The sequence below is a fragment of the Marmota flaviventris genome, chromosome 5, assembly GCF_047511675.1.
Source record: "Marmota flaviventris isolate mMarFla1 chromosome 5, mMarFla1.hap1, whole genome shotgun sequence".
NCBI lineage: Eukaryota > Metazoa > Chordata > Mammalia > Rodentia > Sciuridae > Marmota > Marmota flaviventris.
This window is the reverse complement of record NC_092502.1, coordinates 31,261,223-31,279,179: the sequence shown is the minus strand read 5'-3', so window position 1 is coordinate 31,279,179 and position 17,957 is coordinate 31,261,223. Positions and strand designations below refer to the sequence as shown.

General features: G+C 46.7%; 1 pseudogene; it reads right to left on the bottom strand.

Annotated features, from left to right (window-relative positions):
* Positions 1–17,957, bottom strand: part of LOC114103800 (glyceraldehyde-3-phosphate dehydrogenase-like) — a 38,960-nt pseudogene that overhangs the window by 18,337 nt on the left and 2,666 nt on the right.

The following is a 17,957-nucleotide window of genomic DNA, read 5'->3' as shown; positions in this document are numbered from 1 at the left end:
TACAGCGCTTGCCTAACATGCACAAGGCCCTGGGTTCAATACCCAGTATGGAAAAAAAGAAAAGAAAAACAAGTTATCCCTCTGACCTAACCTACCCCATGCAGGAACTCCAGGGAGAGCCAGGAAATGGGCCACCTCTTTCAGTGGTGAGTTCTGCTGTTCCTTAGTTACTTGGGTTCTCCAAAGTTCTCACATCTAATGCCAGCAACCAGAGCTGTAGAGACACAGGAAAAGAGGGAGGTGGCCTAGTGAGTGACTGTTCCCAAGAGGGAGTTGAGGATGTCAGAGGGCAGAGAGGAGGCCTGCAGAAGGCTGGCCTCGTCCTTGCCTGAGCAGACCATTCAGACCACTGTCAAGGCCAAGTTGAGGTCAGTTCCCCACAGGCCTTCCAAGAATTGTGCTGCTCAAGATAAACCCCTTCCTAAGCCCTCTGGAAGACAAAGGAGAGTGTATTTTATTATAGGACTAGGGCAGGGGTGGGCAGAGGCGCTGAGCCCACTTCAGAGCTGGCATTGACAGTTCTCCATCGCTTGAAGCCTCCCAGATTGCCAAGTCCCTGCTGGCTCAGCACAACTCAGGGCAAGGCTGAGCATTTGGCCAGTTTCCAGTGATGTTCACCTAAGTGGGGGAGGGGGGCCGCTGGAGTAATGTGCCCTGCCCCGGGCACCTTTTGTCAGGGACAAGCTCCCCACCCCATGTGGAAAAGGCCTAAGAGTGCCCTGCACATAGTAGGCGCTTCTGGATCATTATTAAAAGTCTGCATGGGATGGAGTTTCCAGTGCTGGGGGCAGGATCTGGGTCCACCTTAATGCCAGAGAAGAATCCACCGTGTGGACTGGAGACACCTCAGGTTAGGCCCAGAGAGGGCAGGACCTGCCTAGGTCACACAGTAGTCTCTGGTGTGCAACCAAGTATTGGAGAAGAGGATGATCTCAGCTTAGAAGACAAGGCAGTGGACCAAAGAAAAGAAGTGCCTCCCTACCACCCTTTACCCCATTGACCAGACAGGCAAACTGAGTCTTAGAAGGAAGAGGTTGGAGTTGGTCCCTGCCTCACAGGTAATGTGCTGAACCTTGACTCAGTGCTGTGCTGTCACGCCCACTCCTCTGATCTCTGCCTCCTTCTCCCGTTCTGAGTTTCCTCAGAAGAGCATCACTGCCCACTCACACTCAGCCTCTGCCTGCTTCTAGCACAGGAGTTCACAAACTGTTTCTGTAAAAGGCTAGTTAGTAAACCTTGTTGGCTTTCAGTCAATAGGTGCCTGAGGTCTGTGTCACAGGCACCCAGCTCTGCCCTGGAGCCTGGAAGCAGCCAGAGACAGTCTGTAAATGCACGGGCATGGCCGTGTGCCTTTATGTATGCATGCTGAAATTTGCATTTCATGTAATTTTTACATGTCATGAAGTATTATTCTTCTTTAGGTTTGTTTTCAACCATTAAAAATGTAAAATCTATTCTTAGCTCACGGGCTGTACAAAAACAGGCAACAGGCCAGATCTGGCCTTTGGGCCACAGTTTGCCAATTCCCTCTTCTGGAATGTGCTGTCCTGGGGCTGGGACTCCCCAGAATCACTGAGGCAGAAAGTTATGTCCTATCACACAGGTGGTGATAGAGTGGCCAACAGTCCTGGTTTGCCCGATTGAGGGTTTCCTAGGATTCAGGACTTGGGGTGCTAAAAACGGGACAGTCCCAAGTAAACCAGGGTAGTTGGTCACCTTCCATGGTTATGGTTACCCCAGAAAGAGACAGGATTCAGGAAGCAGCCAGCCAGGGCCTTCGTGTGGCCCCTAGGGTCTGCTTAGTCCTTGCCAGTCGCCTTAGGGCCTCGTGCCACTGTGGCCAGCCCTCCACAGGGAGGTGGCCCATCCTCCAATCCTCTAAGAAAAAAAAAAAAAAAATCTGTGGTCTGGGCGCTCTCAAAAGGCAGGAAGTTGAATCATCAACGCCAGTAACGACTCAGGCAGCCTGTGGGTCTGCCTGGGGAGCTTAGGGCTCCAGGCCCACAGGGCTGGCTGCTTACTCTGTTGCTCCCTCTCTGAACAGGAAAGCTCCAGAGTAAGGCTACTTAAGAAATGAGAGCTGTTGAGTGAGGTGGGAGAATGGCAGGTTGATCTGGACTTCCACCCAGCTTTGGTCTCTACTCACTGTGTGGCTTTCGGTGACTCCCTTGCCTCTCTGTTTCCTGGCTTTGAGAAATGCTGATTCTTGAAATCCCCTAGAATTAAAAGCGTAAGTGGTGACCAAAGTGAGAGTGCTGTGGGTTCTGGAGGACTCAGCTTTAGCAGGCACAGGGGGTGCTCAGATGCACACTCCATCTTTTGCTTGCCTGGGAACAGGATCTGACAACTACCCAAGTGCAGACTGAGAAGTCTGGATTTAGGGGAATGCAGAAGAGGGACAGAAAAGAAGGACCAGATAAGAATACAACAGACACTAGTATGGCAATATGTAAATCAATGGATGTGTAACTGATGTGATTCTGCAATCTGTATATGGGGTAAAAATGGGAGCTCATAACCCACTTGAATCAAATTGTGAAATATGATATATCAAGAACTATGTAATGTTTTGAACAGCCAACAATAAAAAAAAAAAAAAAGAAAATTAAAAAAAAAAAAAAAAAAAAAGAAGGACCAGATAAAAGACGGTTACCCACAGATATCAATAATAATCATGCCTCCTGTGTTTATTAATCACTTCCTAGGTGCCTAGCCCCTGGGTGGTCTTACTTGATCTTTTTTTGAGGGGGTGGTACCAGGGATTGAACTCAGGGGCACTCGCCCACTGAGCCACATCCCCAGCCCTATTTTGTATTTTATTTTGAGACAGGGTCTCACTGAGTGGCTCAGTGGTAGAGTGACCCTGGGTTCAATCCCAGGACCAACTAATAAATAAATAAGCAAGCAAGCAAGCAGACAAATAAATGGATTATCATTATTTCTATATTATAATTAAGATGAGTCTCAGAGAGGTTAAGTATGTTGTCCAAGGGTGCACAGCTACCCAGTAGTGCAGTTCTAATTAATCCCTATGTTAGGTTGCATCTTTGGGAGGTAGGGACTCAGAAAGCCCACAGGTATCAGGAGGAGGATGAGTTTCCTAGAGAATTCAAGTGTAGGATGTAGTTGCACAAGACAACTAAGAACAGTAAGAAATCTGGGATCTGCTGGACTTGGTGACTGTACCCCCAGACAAGCAGGATCATGTTCAGCAGACTCTCGGATGACCTCCCAGGGCCTGATGAGGAATTGGGACACCCAGCAGAATTCTGCTGCAAAGAATAACTGAACATTTCCTTTCTGAGCAAAAGCGCTGGCCCTGCTTCTCCAAGGGTGCGCCATGGATAGGCGTGGATAGGTCCCTATCCACTCAGTATGGGTGCCATGCTCAGGCTCAGAGGGTGGACCACAAGCCCTACGCTGCACACTCTGTGGTCTCCCTCCTCCCCTGTGAGTTAGGAGACAATGAGGGCTCATGAGGGTTTGACCAGCCTGAGCAGAGGACCAAGCCCCATTGGACCAGAGCCAATAGGGCCACTGGCAGGGTCTGTTTCAGTGGGCTTCTAGGCATGGGGACAAGCCCCAGCTTGCTGTCTTCAGGAACAAAGCTGGCAGACCATTCCAGGGAAAGAGGCCAATCTAGGTGCCCCAGGCCAGGAACTGGATCCCAGCATGAGATCAGTCCAGACCTAGAGGTGTCTTCTCCCCTGGGAGCAGTAGATTCAAAGGTGGCACATTCCTTACCCTCTCCGGGGCACCATAAAATCCCCCCAAGAAGCCCTTAATCTAAGAAGCCTTTTGTTTCTGTCTGCTTCATGGGCACTGACTAGTATTGATAAGGATGGGGCTCCAGGGGCTTCATTAGCTTGAGGACCTACTAGGGGCACTCCTGGACAATGCCTTGGGATGAGAAGGGGGCCTGGAATTTGGGAGCGGGGACTAAGGCTAGCCTCCTGACACCCCCCTCGGGACTGCCCTGAACTGCTAGGCCTCTGGAGCCAAATCATCTCGCAGACATTTGGCTTCCATTATCTGGCTATTTTGGGCAGCCCTGGGCTAGACTTGATTATTGCAAACCCGAAATAGTTCTTTATTAGACATGGCTGGCTCGCCCTCCTAAATCAGTCTTTTCGAGCCCCTGGGGTCTGGTGGGGAGCACATCTCCCCGTGTGCCCTCCAGGCCCTCTGAAGGAAAGAAGGAGCCAACCAGGGCTTCGGCCCAGAGTACACACTCATGGGCACAGGAGGACAAGTGGAGGAACCGGGCTGCGGGCAGGTCCGGGCCCTGCCCTCTTCCCTGCCCCCTGGCTTCAGCTGGCCCAGCCCCCAGCTCCTCCCCTAGGAGAGAGGGCAGAACAGGACTGGCCAGTTGAGGACCCTGCAGGACTGTGCCCGCCTGTATACTGGGGAGTGCCAGCCTGGGTGTGGGGCCTCCACAGTCCAAAGGCCACCAACAGCCTAGCCACTGGGAGTGTGTGAAGGGGTGGTTCTCAGCCAGGGAGGTGCAGGGCACTCGGGAGCAGGAGGGAGAGAGGAAGAGGCTGAGCGCAGAGCCCACTGAGGGGCCTGGGAACCTCTCTGCCTGCTGGCCGGGCTGCCTCAGCTTCCCCTCACCTTGCAGCCTGCTACCTCTGGATACAGCTTCCCAGAACAGCTGCTCCTGCATCTGGGGGACAAATCTCCTGTAGGATTTGAGTGAGATGTCACCAGGCTACTGCTAGCCTGAAGCAAGTCTCTGCCCTGCTACTTTCCTCCCCCAAGGGCATTCATTTGTCCTTATCAGATGCTGTCAGACTTGCTAATCATGGAGTTTCTGGCACCTGACAGGTGGGTTAAGGAGAGGGTTGGGTCACATTTATTTGCAGGTCCCCCACGTGGCCTCAGGTGGGTTGCATTCCGAGGCATCCCTGGTCACAGGTGGGGCCACAGGGTTCCCAGTGGCAGAAGAGAGCTCCGGCAGGATTCAGCGTGACTGGGCTGGAGCAGGATTGTGCAACAGTCAGGGCTGTTTATGTTTAATGGCTTTGCCTTTAAGGTGCTGTGGACCCTGTCATGGGGACATCCAGGCACAGGTGAGAAGCCTGGCAGGGCTGGTACATGTGGAATTAGTTGAGGGCTATGACTACCAGAATCTGGAAGAGGCCAGGAAGGATCCTCTCTCAACCCTTTGCAGGGAGCATTTCCAAATTTATTTTCTTATTTATCCCAATTTCAGACTTTCAATCATCAGAACTGGAGAATAAAATTCTGAAGTTTTAAGTCATCCTGTCGGTGGGACTTTATTAACAGCAGTCCTGGGACACTAACACACCCGGGCTGGTTCTGCTGCCTGGAATGACCACACCCCCCGAGCTCATCCTCTAGTCTCTTACTTTCCATCACCTGTTCCATGCACCCACCTCTGTGTGCCCCAACTCTGAGCCCTTCCTTCTGTAGTAGATCTGTAAGGTTTGCTGCCAGCCTGTCTCCAGACTAGACTGCAGGCTCCTTGAAGGTAGGGCCTGAGCTGTAGCTTGACGCCTGACACATAGTAGGTGCTCCTTAAATGGGAGATGGATGAAGGCTCTGCCCAGGAGTGATGAGCCCCTGTGAGCCTGACCTAGCTTAGGCTGGGGACTTGGCAGTCCTCAGAGATCACAGCATCATCCATACGGGCCACTGCCAGCTCCTCCACTCTCCAGATCCCTCCTGGCTCCTTGTGATTCTGAAGAACTTGGGGAAATTCCTAACCTTTCCTTTCAATCGGGCCATTGGCCCCTGGAGTCAGCCACAACGTAACTGCTCAGGTCCCTCCAACAAGGGGACTGTGTCTGTGGCCCAGATGACTCATGCACACTGCTCCATCCCGCAACCTTGGGCGGGACTTGTGCTGGGGATGGTGCCAGCCAGCTCAGCCAGGAGCCTGGACATCCTGTTGCCCTAACCCAGTCCCTAGGAACAGAGTGTACTCAAGGCTTCAGGACAAAAATCTGGATATGGGGAGGCCACGCTCGTTTGAAACTGAGATCTGAGTGATAAAAGGGACCCGAGAGGAGAAACAGCAAGTACCAAGTCCCTGAGGTAGGAATGAGCTTGACATGATTGAGAACTAAAAAGAACACAGGGGAGCCTGGAGCAGAGTGAAAGAGAGAGGTCAGTGATAAGACCTGAGATTCGATGGGGCCCACCTGGATCATCCAGGAGACACTCTCCCCATCGAGATCCTTAGCTTAATCATATCTGCAAAGTAACTTTTGCCATGTAAAGTAACATACTCACAGGTCCTGGGGAACGAACAGACATCCCAAGGGCAGGCCATATTCTGCCTACCATACTATCTCTCTCTCATCCTCTTATCTGTCTCTCCTGTTCTCCATTTCTGTTTATCTATCTACCCACCCACCTACCTACCTACCTACTTGGAACTGAATGTGTATCTATTGACCTGTCAGCAGGCCACAATATATATCTCTTTTCCTGTCCCTTTATCAAATATTAACAGGTTATTTATCAATCATTCCTCCATGCTTTGATCTTTCTATCTGAGAACTGCATTATCACCCTTCAGCCATCTACCTAGTACCCTGTGTGTGTGTGTGTGTGTGTGTGTGTGTGGTACTGGGGATGGAACCCAGGCTTCACGCAGGCTAGGCAACAGCTCTACCACTGAGCTACATCCCCAGCCCTTGATAAGCTGACTTTTAAATCCAACTTATCATTTAGTTGTCTTCTGTCCATGATGAATTTCCAATCATCTAAGTCATACCTGCTCACTTGTCACAAATGTGGACTTTCTTTCCCAACAAATAAAGTCAGTAAATATTCTCTGAGGGCTTGCTATGTTCTCTGTGGATGCAATAAGGGGCAGACACCCCAGTAGCCATACAGGGTCCTTTTCCATTATATCTTTGTCACTGTCATGCCATCATCATCAATCCATGCACACTGTCCAATTTTGTCATCCACACAGGGCTCGTCCTCTGTGGACTCCCACCAACCTAGGTGGCTGTCCTCTGCCTTGTGCTCGCTAGCCATACTGTGCATGCATAAATAATGCAGACTCATTTTACTTGATGTTGATCTTAGATAAAATGTGGGTAGAAAAGTGTATCTGCTGGGCAAGCATCTTGTACATCAAATAACAAGTCCTAAAGTTAAGTGGAAACTATTTTTAGGTTGTCTGGGCAAATAGTGCAGGAGATGGGAACTCCAGAGATGTGGCCTCAGGCATGTGCGGGCACACTCAGGCACACAACACGCCCACGTGGCTACATACAAATACACACGAACGTGCCTCCTCTTTCTCCAGCCACCACACCAGCAGTTCCTTCCTGGCTTTCTTCTCCCCTCTGCTCACACAAAGGGGCCTGAGCAGACACTTCAGCGCCAGCTCATGTCCTGCTTCATCTGGTTCCCAGTCTAAGAATGTCTCCTCCCCCCTGGGCAGCCAGGTCTTCCAGGGCAAGGTTAGAGCCTGCTTCTTCTTTATTTTTATTTTTATTGTTGTAATACTGGGGATTGAACCAGGGGCACTCTACCACTGAGCTACATCCCCAGCCTTTTTTTTTTTTTAAGTATTTATTTTCTAGTTGTAGTTGTCAATATCTTTATTTTTTTTTATTTATTTTTATGTGGTGCTGAGGATCTAACCCAGGGCCTCGCACACTCAGCTCTAAGGCTGAGCCACAACCCCAGCCCCTCCCAGCCTTTTTATTATTTCTTAAATTTGGAGACAGGGTCCCACTGAGTTACCTAGGCTGGCCTTGAACTGTCAGTCCTCCAGTCTCAGCCTCCCAAGTAGGTACGACAAGCCTGCTTCTCTGAACACATGCCCTCCAGGCCTGGCTGGTCTGAGGGCTGGACACTCAGGAACATCTGGCCTTTCCTTGAACTCAGGATAAGTAGGGGAACTACAGATGCTCTCCAGGCCATCTCCCATGACCCAACACAGTCCTCTCTACCTTACCCTGGAACCGGTCTTCCCAGCCCGGATGCCAGGGTTCTTCTTTCCGTGGAACTTGCCTGGAGGAACTGTGTCAGCCAGATAATCTGCCTGGAGCTGGCCTCACGGGGATCTGCTCAACAAGAATTCCCTTGTTTCTAAGCATATTTGTGGCTCTGGCATTGAGTGCCAGCTCCTGTCCAGGTCTCTCCCCTGGGCCGCCGCTGGAGAGCAAGCACATTTGGAGGGGCTCGCCATCTGCTAGGCTGCAAGTCCTGGACATCCGGTAGTCATAGCGCCCAGGGCCACCCCAGCTTCACAAGTCACTTTCTCCAAGGCCCTTGGGGGGAACAACTTCCTTACTCAAGGCTGAAGAAGGATCCCAAGGCTACCACCTTGCTCCCTGGAGCACTTCCCACAGTGGAAGGCTATCAAGGCCAAGACACCATTAATGAAGGCTTAACTGGGGGAGGCACATCAGGGCCAGCAGGTCCTACAGCCCCTGGCCCCGTGATGAACCTTGATTCTCAGCCACATGCTTGACCCTGTTCAAACCCAGTGTCTGCCCCTCTGAAATCCTGTGGTTTCCTCCCGCAGGGACCTCATTTAACATATCTCTGAAGCCTGAAGCCAGCCAGGGGTTGGGCCCAGAGCAGCACAGATACGAACCTTAGCACAACGCAAGCCAATGAAATCCTAGAGCCCAAGCCCTGGCTTCATGCAATCTATCTTTCCCTTATAGCCAGCCCACAAAACCCACTTAGGGGTTCTCATTAACCACTTGGGGTCCACCAGGTAATGAATTATCCCTACCTTTGCGGCCTCAGGAGCAGTCTGGGCCAGGTACTTTCAAGCTAAATGTGTTGGGAAAAAATGGAACTCTACCTACCGAAGAAGGGATCTCCTCTTCCCTGCTCAGTTCATAATAGCTAAGCTATGGAACCAACCTAGGTGACCTCCAACAGATGAATGGATAAAGAAAATATAGTATATATACACCGTGGAATATTTCTAGGCCATAAAGAAGAATGGAATTATGGCATTTGCCATAATGGACAGAACTGGAGACTATCATGCTAAATGAAATAAGCCAATCTCAAAAAAGCAAAGGCTGAATGTTCTCTCCGATATGCAAATGCTAATATGCAATGTGGGGAGGGGGAATAGAGGTTTATTGGATTAGACAAAGGGGAATGAAGGGAAGGGAGAGAGAATGGGAATAGGAAAGACAGTAGAATGAATCGGACATAACTTTCCTATGTTCATATATGAATACATGACCCGTGTAACTCCACATCATGTACAACCACAAAAATGGGAAGTTACACTCTATGTATGTATAACGTCAGAACATTCTGCTGTTATATATATATATATATACTTTTTCCTCTTTCTACACAGGTTCCCAGCCCCAGCCCAGTCTACCCAAGTCAAAGGGAAGTACGGATTTTCTATGCACTTGCTGGAGCTCAAGTTCATGAGAAGGCTCTGGAATGTAGTTAGGGTCTGAGGCTGGTCCAGCTGGAACAACTCAGAGAGACCCTGACCCTGGAGCCAACAGGCCCTGGGCTACACAAGGGACAGCACTAGTACTAGCCCCAAGACAGCTTTCCAAGAGCATGGTGCCTCCCAACAATGCTTCTGTCCCTGGAAGATTTTAAGCATCTGAAGAGCAACCAGAAGCACCCAAAAGCAGAGGGCTTCTTGGGTGTCCTGCAACAACCACAGGATCGACTCCTCTCCCACCCCTTACATTCCAATACAAGCAACAAGCATCATTTTGATGTGTCTTTTTGCAGATTCTTTCCCTGCACCAAGACCAAATTACACATATGAATGTGTTTCTGCAGGTCTTCAGATAAAAATGCACACTTCGGGGCTGGGGTAGGGGTGGCTCAGTAGCAGAGGGCCTGCTTAGCAAGCAGAAGTTTTATCCACAGAACCAAAAGTGTGGGGGGGTTCATTTTGTAGGGGTTTTTGTTGTGACTGGTTTTGTTGTTGTTGTTTATTGCAAATGACACCACATGGTACCTAGTACCTTGCAACTTGCTTGTCATTTATGCTTTCCTTGGGACTCTTTCCACATATTGTGTGTGTCCACACATTGCCACTCCCTCCTCTGCATCCTTGTCCTGTTTGCATTGTGCTTTATTTAGTTAGTCCTCTAGTGATGGACACTCAGCTGCTTCCAGGGTCTCACTGTTATAAAGAATGCTATAATACCATTTTTATTTTTATTTTTTAAAGAGAGAGAGAGAGAGAGAGAGAGAGAGAGAGAGAGAGAATTTTTTAGTATTTATGTTTTAGTTTTCGGCGGACACAACATCTTTGTATGTGGTGCTGAGGATCGAACCCGGGCCGCATGCATGCCAGGCGAGCGTGCTACCTCTTGAGCCCATCCCCAGCCCCCATAACACTATTTTTAAACAGGGATCTCTTTGTGCCCACATTAGAAGATCTCCTGGGAGGAGATTGCTGGAAGTTGACTTGCACAGTCTCATCTCCTCCTTGCAACCTGGGGCACCTACAGGCAGATGCCTGTACCTTCAGGTTACCTTCACCTCAGGCAGCTCCTAGTAGATTTTCCTGGACAGAGGGAAGTTCCCTCCTGCGGAGAAGCATCCTACGCTGTACCCAACTGCACTGAGGTGAACCAGGAAGATACCATCCCTCTCTCTGGAACATCCTTCACCGTCCCTGTCTCATCTAAATCACCACCTGCTATCATTTGGATGTGTCTTGTTCCCTATGGATTCATGAGTTGGAAGTATGATTCCTAGTGTGGCAATGTAGGAGGTGATGAAAACTTCAAGAGCTGGGGCATTGTCAGGCGCTGGTGGCACACGCCTGTAATCCCAGCGGTTTGGGAAGCTGAGGCAGGAAGATTGCCTCAGCAATCTAATGAGGTGCTAAGCAACTCAGTGAGACCCTGTCTCTAAATAAAATACAAAATAGGGCTGGGGATGTGGCCCCTCAGTTACTAGGTATCCCTGAGTTCAATCCCCTGTACCAAAAAAAAAAAAAAAAAAAAAAAGAGCTGGGGCATAGGACTGGGGTGTGGAGAGTGCTTGCCTTGCCTATGCAAGGCTCTGGGCTTGATTCCTAGTACTGAGGGAAAAAATAAAGAAAACAAGTAGAAAAAGAAATAAAGAGGCAGGGCCTAGTGGAAAGTCCTCAGGCCATTGGGGGTCTTGTCCTCTGAAGGGAATGCTGGTGCCCTGAAGAAAGTTCTAGAAAGAGCATTGTCATTAAAAACTGATCCTGATCTCGCATTCTGGCTTCTTGTCTCATTTAGTTTATTTTTTGCAGTACTGAGAATCAAACCCAGGACCTCACACAGGCTAGGCAAGCACTCTACTATTGAGCTACATCCCCAGTCCTTTTTATTTGATTTTGAGACAGGGTCTCACTGTGTTGATCAAGCTGGCCTTGAACTTTCCATCCTCCTGCCTCAGCCTCCTGAGTAGCTAGGATTACAGGTGTGTGCCACCACGCCCACTTTGCTTCCTGTCTTAAGATGTGATCTCTTCCTCTTGTGTGCTCTCCTGTCAGCGAGATGCCATCCACCATTTGGTGCTCACCAGAACGGAAATAATTCTGGTGCCATGTCCTTAAAGTTTCAGAACTGTGAGCTAAATAAACCTCTTTTCTTTATAAAGTTTCCAAGCATCAGCTATTTTGTTATAGTAATGAAAAATGAACTAATAATACTCATCTTCATGCAGGTCCATCTCCACAGCTTGCCTCAAAAAAATCTTTTACCTATTTCAACCCCCAGGCTCCTAAGACAACTTGTTTTATTTTAGTAACCCTGCATATACTTAAGGACCTATCTTCCTAAATGGGCTTACATCCCATAAAGGCAGAATTCGAACCTGAAAATCTGTCCTGGTATATAGATGCTTTGTTTCTGTAGGTTGTTTGTATATGTGCTATTGAAAGGCCAAGGTACCCCAAGTGTGACTGTGAGTTCACCAGTAAATACATGGAAAGAATCTTTTTAAGACTGTCAGATGGGGAGAAGATTTGCTTTGTAGCCTTTTTTTTGGCAGTAATGGGAGTTAAACCTAGTGCCTCACACATGCAGGGTGAGTGCTTTACCCAGCACTAGATTTGCTTTGATTTTTCATAAACCCTGGGAAAGGTGAAAGGGTTTTGTTTACATTGCTCAACTTGACTTAGAGCCAGTGCCTTTGGTTCTTGGTGGCTCTTGGATTGGGCTGGGCCCCTCAGCTCTGAGTGGGGTGTGTCACACTTGACTTGGTTGGGCAGGCCCCTGACTTGGCTGGACTTACTGGCTGCTGCCAGTTTTGGAGGAGGCGTTTGCAGGCCCCAGGGATCTTCATTGCCTTCTGCCATCTGTGGCCAACAGGCTAGGTCTGAGAGTCTAAGAAGGGACAGGTGGCCTGGCTGGCACATTCTGCAGACATCTCCTGGGACTGGTCAGTACCATCTCTGAACTGGAAGGCTAGTGCTCTGAGGGGCACCTCTCCCAGGCATGCAGTATCGTACATTCCAGGTAGAGCCAAGTCTGGATCCTGCCAGGCCAATGTCTTCAGCCACAGACAGCTCTGGGTGGCTTGTCCCTCTCTCCCAAGCCCCAGCTGCATGCAGTTTTTTTCTTGGAGCCCAAGAGGCAAGAGCTGCTGGGTTCTGTCCTCCCGTCAATGCCAAATTATGTGTTTTGTACAGGCCTTGGCACAGAGTAAGCACTCGGGAAATATTTACTGAACAACCAATGGAATGAATGTTCACTCTTCTTCAGAGGAGGCCACGTAAAGGCACTGACTACAGGTGGGAGGGGAGAGAGTGGACTTTAGAAACAGAGGACCCAGAAGGAAGGGTGAGCAAAACTTGCCTGCATCTGATCAATCAGCAAGTCTTCCCAGATTCAACTCCTTCAGGTTCCCAGGAATTCTCTAGAAACCATAAGGTTAGGGCAGGTGTTTCCTAACCTGTGAACTCATGCTACTTCATGTGTGACCTGTGGATCAGCAGCATCAGCAGCATCTGGGAGCTTTTGAGAAAGGCAGACTCTCAAGCTCCACCCCAGACTTCAAGAATCTGCACTTGAACAAGATCCCAGGTGATCTGCATGCATCATGTCATCATTGGACAAGCAATGCCTCCAGCAGCAAGTGAATGAACATCGATCTGGAACCCAAATGAGGACTTCTCACCTGGCACAGAGGCAAGCTGTTGGGGAGTGTGGATAACTACATCTGGGACTTCTGCCTACCTCCATGACTCAGACAGATTATTGAGTCAGATATTTTCTCTCTCCAGTCCTTGAACACTGCCTGGAACATAGCAGGCACTCAATAAATATTCAACACATGAATGTTGAACAAGTCTTAGGCTATTTTTAATTTTTATTTTAAAATTTGTTCTAATTAGTTATACATAACACTAGAATAAGGTGATGTGATTTTTTAATTTTTATTTTTTAAAGAGAGAGAGAGAGAATTTTTTAATATTTATTTTTTAGTTTTCGGCAGATACAACATCTTTATTTTTATGTGGTGCTGAGGATCAAACCCAGCGCCTAGCACATGCCAGGCAAGTGCGCTACTGCTTGAGCCACATCCTCAGCCCTGGTGATGTGATTTTTAAATTTTATTGATTTATTTTAATTAGATACATATGACAGCAGAATGCATTTTGATTCATTGTACACAATTACAGCACAACTTTTCATTTCTCTGTACATGATCACACCATATGTGCAGTCACACATGTACCTAGGGTAATAGTGTCCATCTCATTCCGCCATCTTTCCTGCCCCCATCCCTTTCCCTTCCCTCCCTCCCCTTTGCCCAATCAAAGTTCCTCCATTTTCCCCATCACCCCCCCCATTATGGATCAGCATCCACTTATCAAAGAAAACATTTGGCCTTTGGTTTTTTGGGGGTTGGCTTACTTTGCTTAGCATAATAGTCTCCAACTCCATCCATTTATCTGCAAATGCCATAATTTTATTCTCTTTTAATGCTGAGTAGTATTCCATTGTGTGTATGCATGTGTGTGTGTGTGTGTGTGTGTGTGTGTATACACCAAAATCTTATGCTTTTTTTCAATTAAAGTTCTTATGCTATTTTTTCAATTAAAGTTCTTAAGGTATGCTGGACCTTCTGCTTCTGTATATAAATTACAAGTTATTTTTATTTTTATTTTTTTTTTAATTTTTTAATATTTATTTTTTAGTTTTCGGCAGACACAACATCTTTGTTTGTATGTGGTGCTGAGGATCGAACCCTGGCCGCACGCATGCCAGGCGAGCGCGCTACCGCTTGAGCCACATCCCCAACCCTGCAAGTTATTTTTAAAAGGATGTTTGTTCCCACTAAGGACTCCTGGAAGAACAGCTATTGTCTAATAAGCAATTACTGAGTACCAGGCCAGTACTTGAAACCATGTGGTCATGTTGTCTGTGTTTCACAAACTGTGGTTCATGGGTAAGGGCATCAAGAATGACCGGCTGCTTATTAAAAATACAGATGCCTGGGACAGGTCTCGGAGACCTGCCCACTGGGAGCCTTTGGGGATAAGGTCTAGAAGTCTACATTTTTACTGAGAATCACCATTCCCCAGCACAATGAAGTTTGGAAATGACTCATCCCCAGTTAACAGAGAAGAAAAATGAGGCACAGACAGGATAACTGATCTATGAAAAGTCATAAAGCTGTTGAATGGTCAAGGAAGGATGCAAACCCAGGACTGTCTAACTCTGGAATGCATAGTTTTCATCATATTGTCTGTTACACTAGCAAAACTAATAGTCAGGCTGATATGTGTATTTAGCCAGATATATGGCTTTGTGTACATTTCGTTTGTCAACAAAATTTTATAGACTCGGAAGGCAGTCAAGTGTGCTTTATTTCTCTCAGAACATCCCTTACCATGCTTAAGGAACAGAAAGATCCTCACTAAAAGTTGTCTAAGTTGAATTTCTACAGCTACGTGGTTATACTGTTCTATACATATTCACAAACATACAAAGGGTGTCTTATTTCTTTAATATATATATATTAGTTATAGATGGACATAATAAATACCTCTATTTTATTTATTTATTTTTATGAGGTACTGAGGATTGAATCCAGTGCCTCATACGTGGTAGGCAAGTGTTCCACCACTGAGCTACAACCTCAGCCCTGGCTATCTTATTTTTAGTAGCATACTGGAACACATGATAGCAACTGTAAATGTTGCCACTCTTTCTTGAACCCAGTCCAATCAAGGTTTTGCTTGAACCATTCCATTGACATGGCTCTTATCAAGGTCACCATTGACCTCCATGTTTCTGAACCTAATGTTTGATTCTCTGCAGATTTGGACGTAGGGCTTTCTTTCCTCCTGTAACTCTTGCTTCCCTTGGCTTCCAGGGCATTCTATCTCTTTGGATGCTTTTTATTTATTTATTTTTAGTTGCAGGTGGACACAATACCTTTATTTTTTATATATTCACATGTAGTGCTGAGATTTTTTATATATTCACACCCAGCGCCTCACATGTGCTAGGTGGGTGCTCTACTACTGAGCCACAATCCCAGTCCCTAGATGCTTCTTTTTTGATGACATCTTTGCTGATTCCTCTTTGTCTTCCAGCCATCTTTGAGTCCCTTCTCTTTCTATACTTGGATGATCTCCTGTAGCTTTAAATACCATCCACCTGCTGATAATTCTTAAATAATATCTTCAGCCAAGACCTTGCCCCAAACTAAGGCTGCCATGTTGAGCTCCCTGTGGGATGGCTGCACTTGATGTCAAACAGGCATCTCGAGCTCAATATGTCCAACAATGAGCTCCTTATCCTCCTCTAAAACGTATTCCTTCCAGTTTCCCCTGCCTTAGCCAATGGCAATCCATCCTTCCATGGGCTTAAGGTCAAACTCTTGTAGTCATCCTTAGTGTCTTTCTCTCACATTCCATAAGCAAATTCTCCAAAATATACACAGAACTTGACCACTTCTCACCATTTCCACCACTGCCACTCTGGTCCAAGGTAACATCTTCCCTCACTTGGTGAGTGAATCAACATGTCTTCCCATACATCCTTCGACTTCAGCCTTCCCCACTTTGGTCTGCTCTCTGTATGAAAGCTGAGTGACCTGTAAAATCCAGTGTCAGATCATGTCATTCATGATACCAATGACAACCCCCTCATATCACTTCAGTCAAATCCAAGTTCCTTACAGGGTCCTGGGTGACCTCTTCCTTTGACATTGTAAGCATGCTTCTGCCTTGAGCCCTTGCACCTGCTGTTTTGTGTAGGGATGGACAGGGGTTCTTGACCTTTTTTGTATGGTGGACTCTTTCTGAGTATAAGATCTTTTTATTTTTATTTTTTAGTTGTTGATAGACCTTTAGTTTTTTTTTATTTACACGTGGTGCTGAGAATCGAACCCAGTGCCCCACACATGCTAGGCAAGTGTGCTACTGCTGAGCCCCAGCCCCAGCTCCTCTAAGATCTTTAAATCCAGTTTTAAAAAAAGTTCCATAAATTACAAAGAAAACCAATTTTATTGAAATACTACTCTCAAAAATATTTTTAAATGTATAATATAGTAATATATGTGCTTTATTAATTCATTAAATTGGAGCATAATGTTGAGGTAGTGATGAATGTAATATTTTAAGGTATTTTCAACAACTGTAATGTGATATGAAAATATCTGTGATTTTTACTAGCAGCAGTGTCACAGGTGCTGCTAATATCACTGATTTGTTATCTGCATTCATAATTGAAGAACTGCTATGTTTTAATTAGTGAAAATAAAGATGCAATTCTTTTTCTCATAAAAGGTGCTGACCCCCTGAGTTCTACCCATTGACCTCTGGAAGGGAGGGTTCATGGGGTCCAGGTTAAGAAGCCTGGGCTTAGAATGCTCTTATGCTTTCAATGTACCCTTACTCACATATACTGTCCCACACAACTCACTCCTTCTCCTTTTGCTTAAGAATCATATTCCTGGTGAGGTCTCCCCTGACCATTCTACTTAAAATTATACCCTTACTCTCTCCATTCCCCTTTTCTGCTTAATTCTTCCCTACATCACTTAATTATTTTCAAACATATATATTTTTAATTTATTTATTGCTATTTCCACTAGAAACAGACACTAGGCACTTGTCAAATGGTGACACATTCTAGTGTGGTGTCTGGCATACAGAAGTCACTCAGTAAGTACTTGTTGAAAATAAGTAATGATTAAATCTGTATGACCTGTGTCTTCTCATTTTTTTTCCTGCAAAATGATTGGTGAGACTTTTAATAAAGATTAAGGAGTTATAATTATCTTCATCACTATAATTTTATTAACTTCCAATATTAACCTTAAACAGTGGCACAGAGCTGCAGGTTTCTTAGCATTCTGAATAGGCTTCCAGTCCTGTTTTCCAAGGATGCTTTGGGGGCCTGGGTTTCACTCCATGTCAGGAACTATCTCTGATGCAAAGTGCCACTCATAAAACTCTTTCTTGCCAAGGTAGCTAGCAGACTCCCCCAACTCCAATCAAATCAATAATATAATAATACTTTTTATTTCTGGCAACCCTATAGGTCAGCTACCACTTACTAGCTATGTAATTGTTGGTAAGTTACTAAACTTTCTGAAAAGATTTTTTTTTTTTTTGGTACTGGAGATTGAACTCAAAAACTGAGCCACATCCCCAGCCCTATTTTGTATTTTATTTAGAGACAGGGTCTCATTGAATTGCCCAGTGCCCCGCCATTGCTGAGGCTGGCTTTGAACTCACGATCCTCCTGCCTCAGCCTCCAGAGCTGCTGGAATTACATGCATGCGCCATCGCGCCCGGCAAGATGGGATTTTTGTGGGGATAAAATGGAATGGCCCCCACAGGGTGCAGTATAGAGCAGGTGCTCTTTAAATGATCATCCACAACCTCTTCCACCTCAGCAGGTCACTTTATAACTGCTTGCCAATGCATTTTCCCATTCAAGTTCAGCTCCTGATGGCTAGGAGAAGGGCCGTGTCCTGTCTTCCAAAGCATGTTAACCTCCTGCAACTTGATC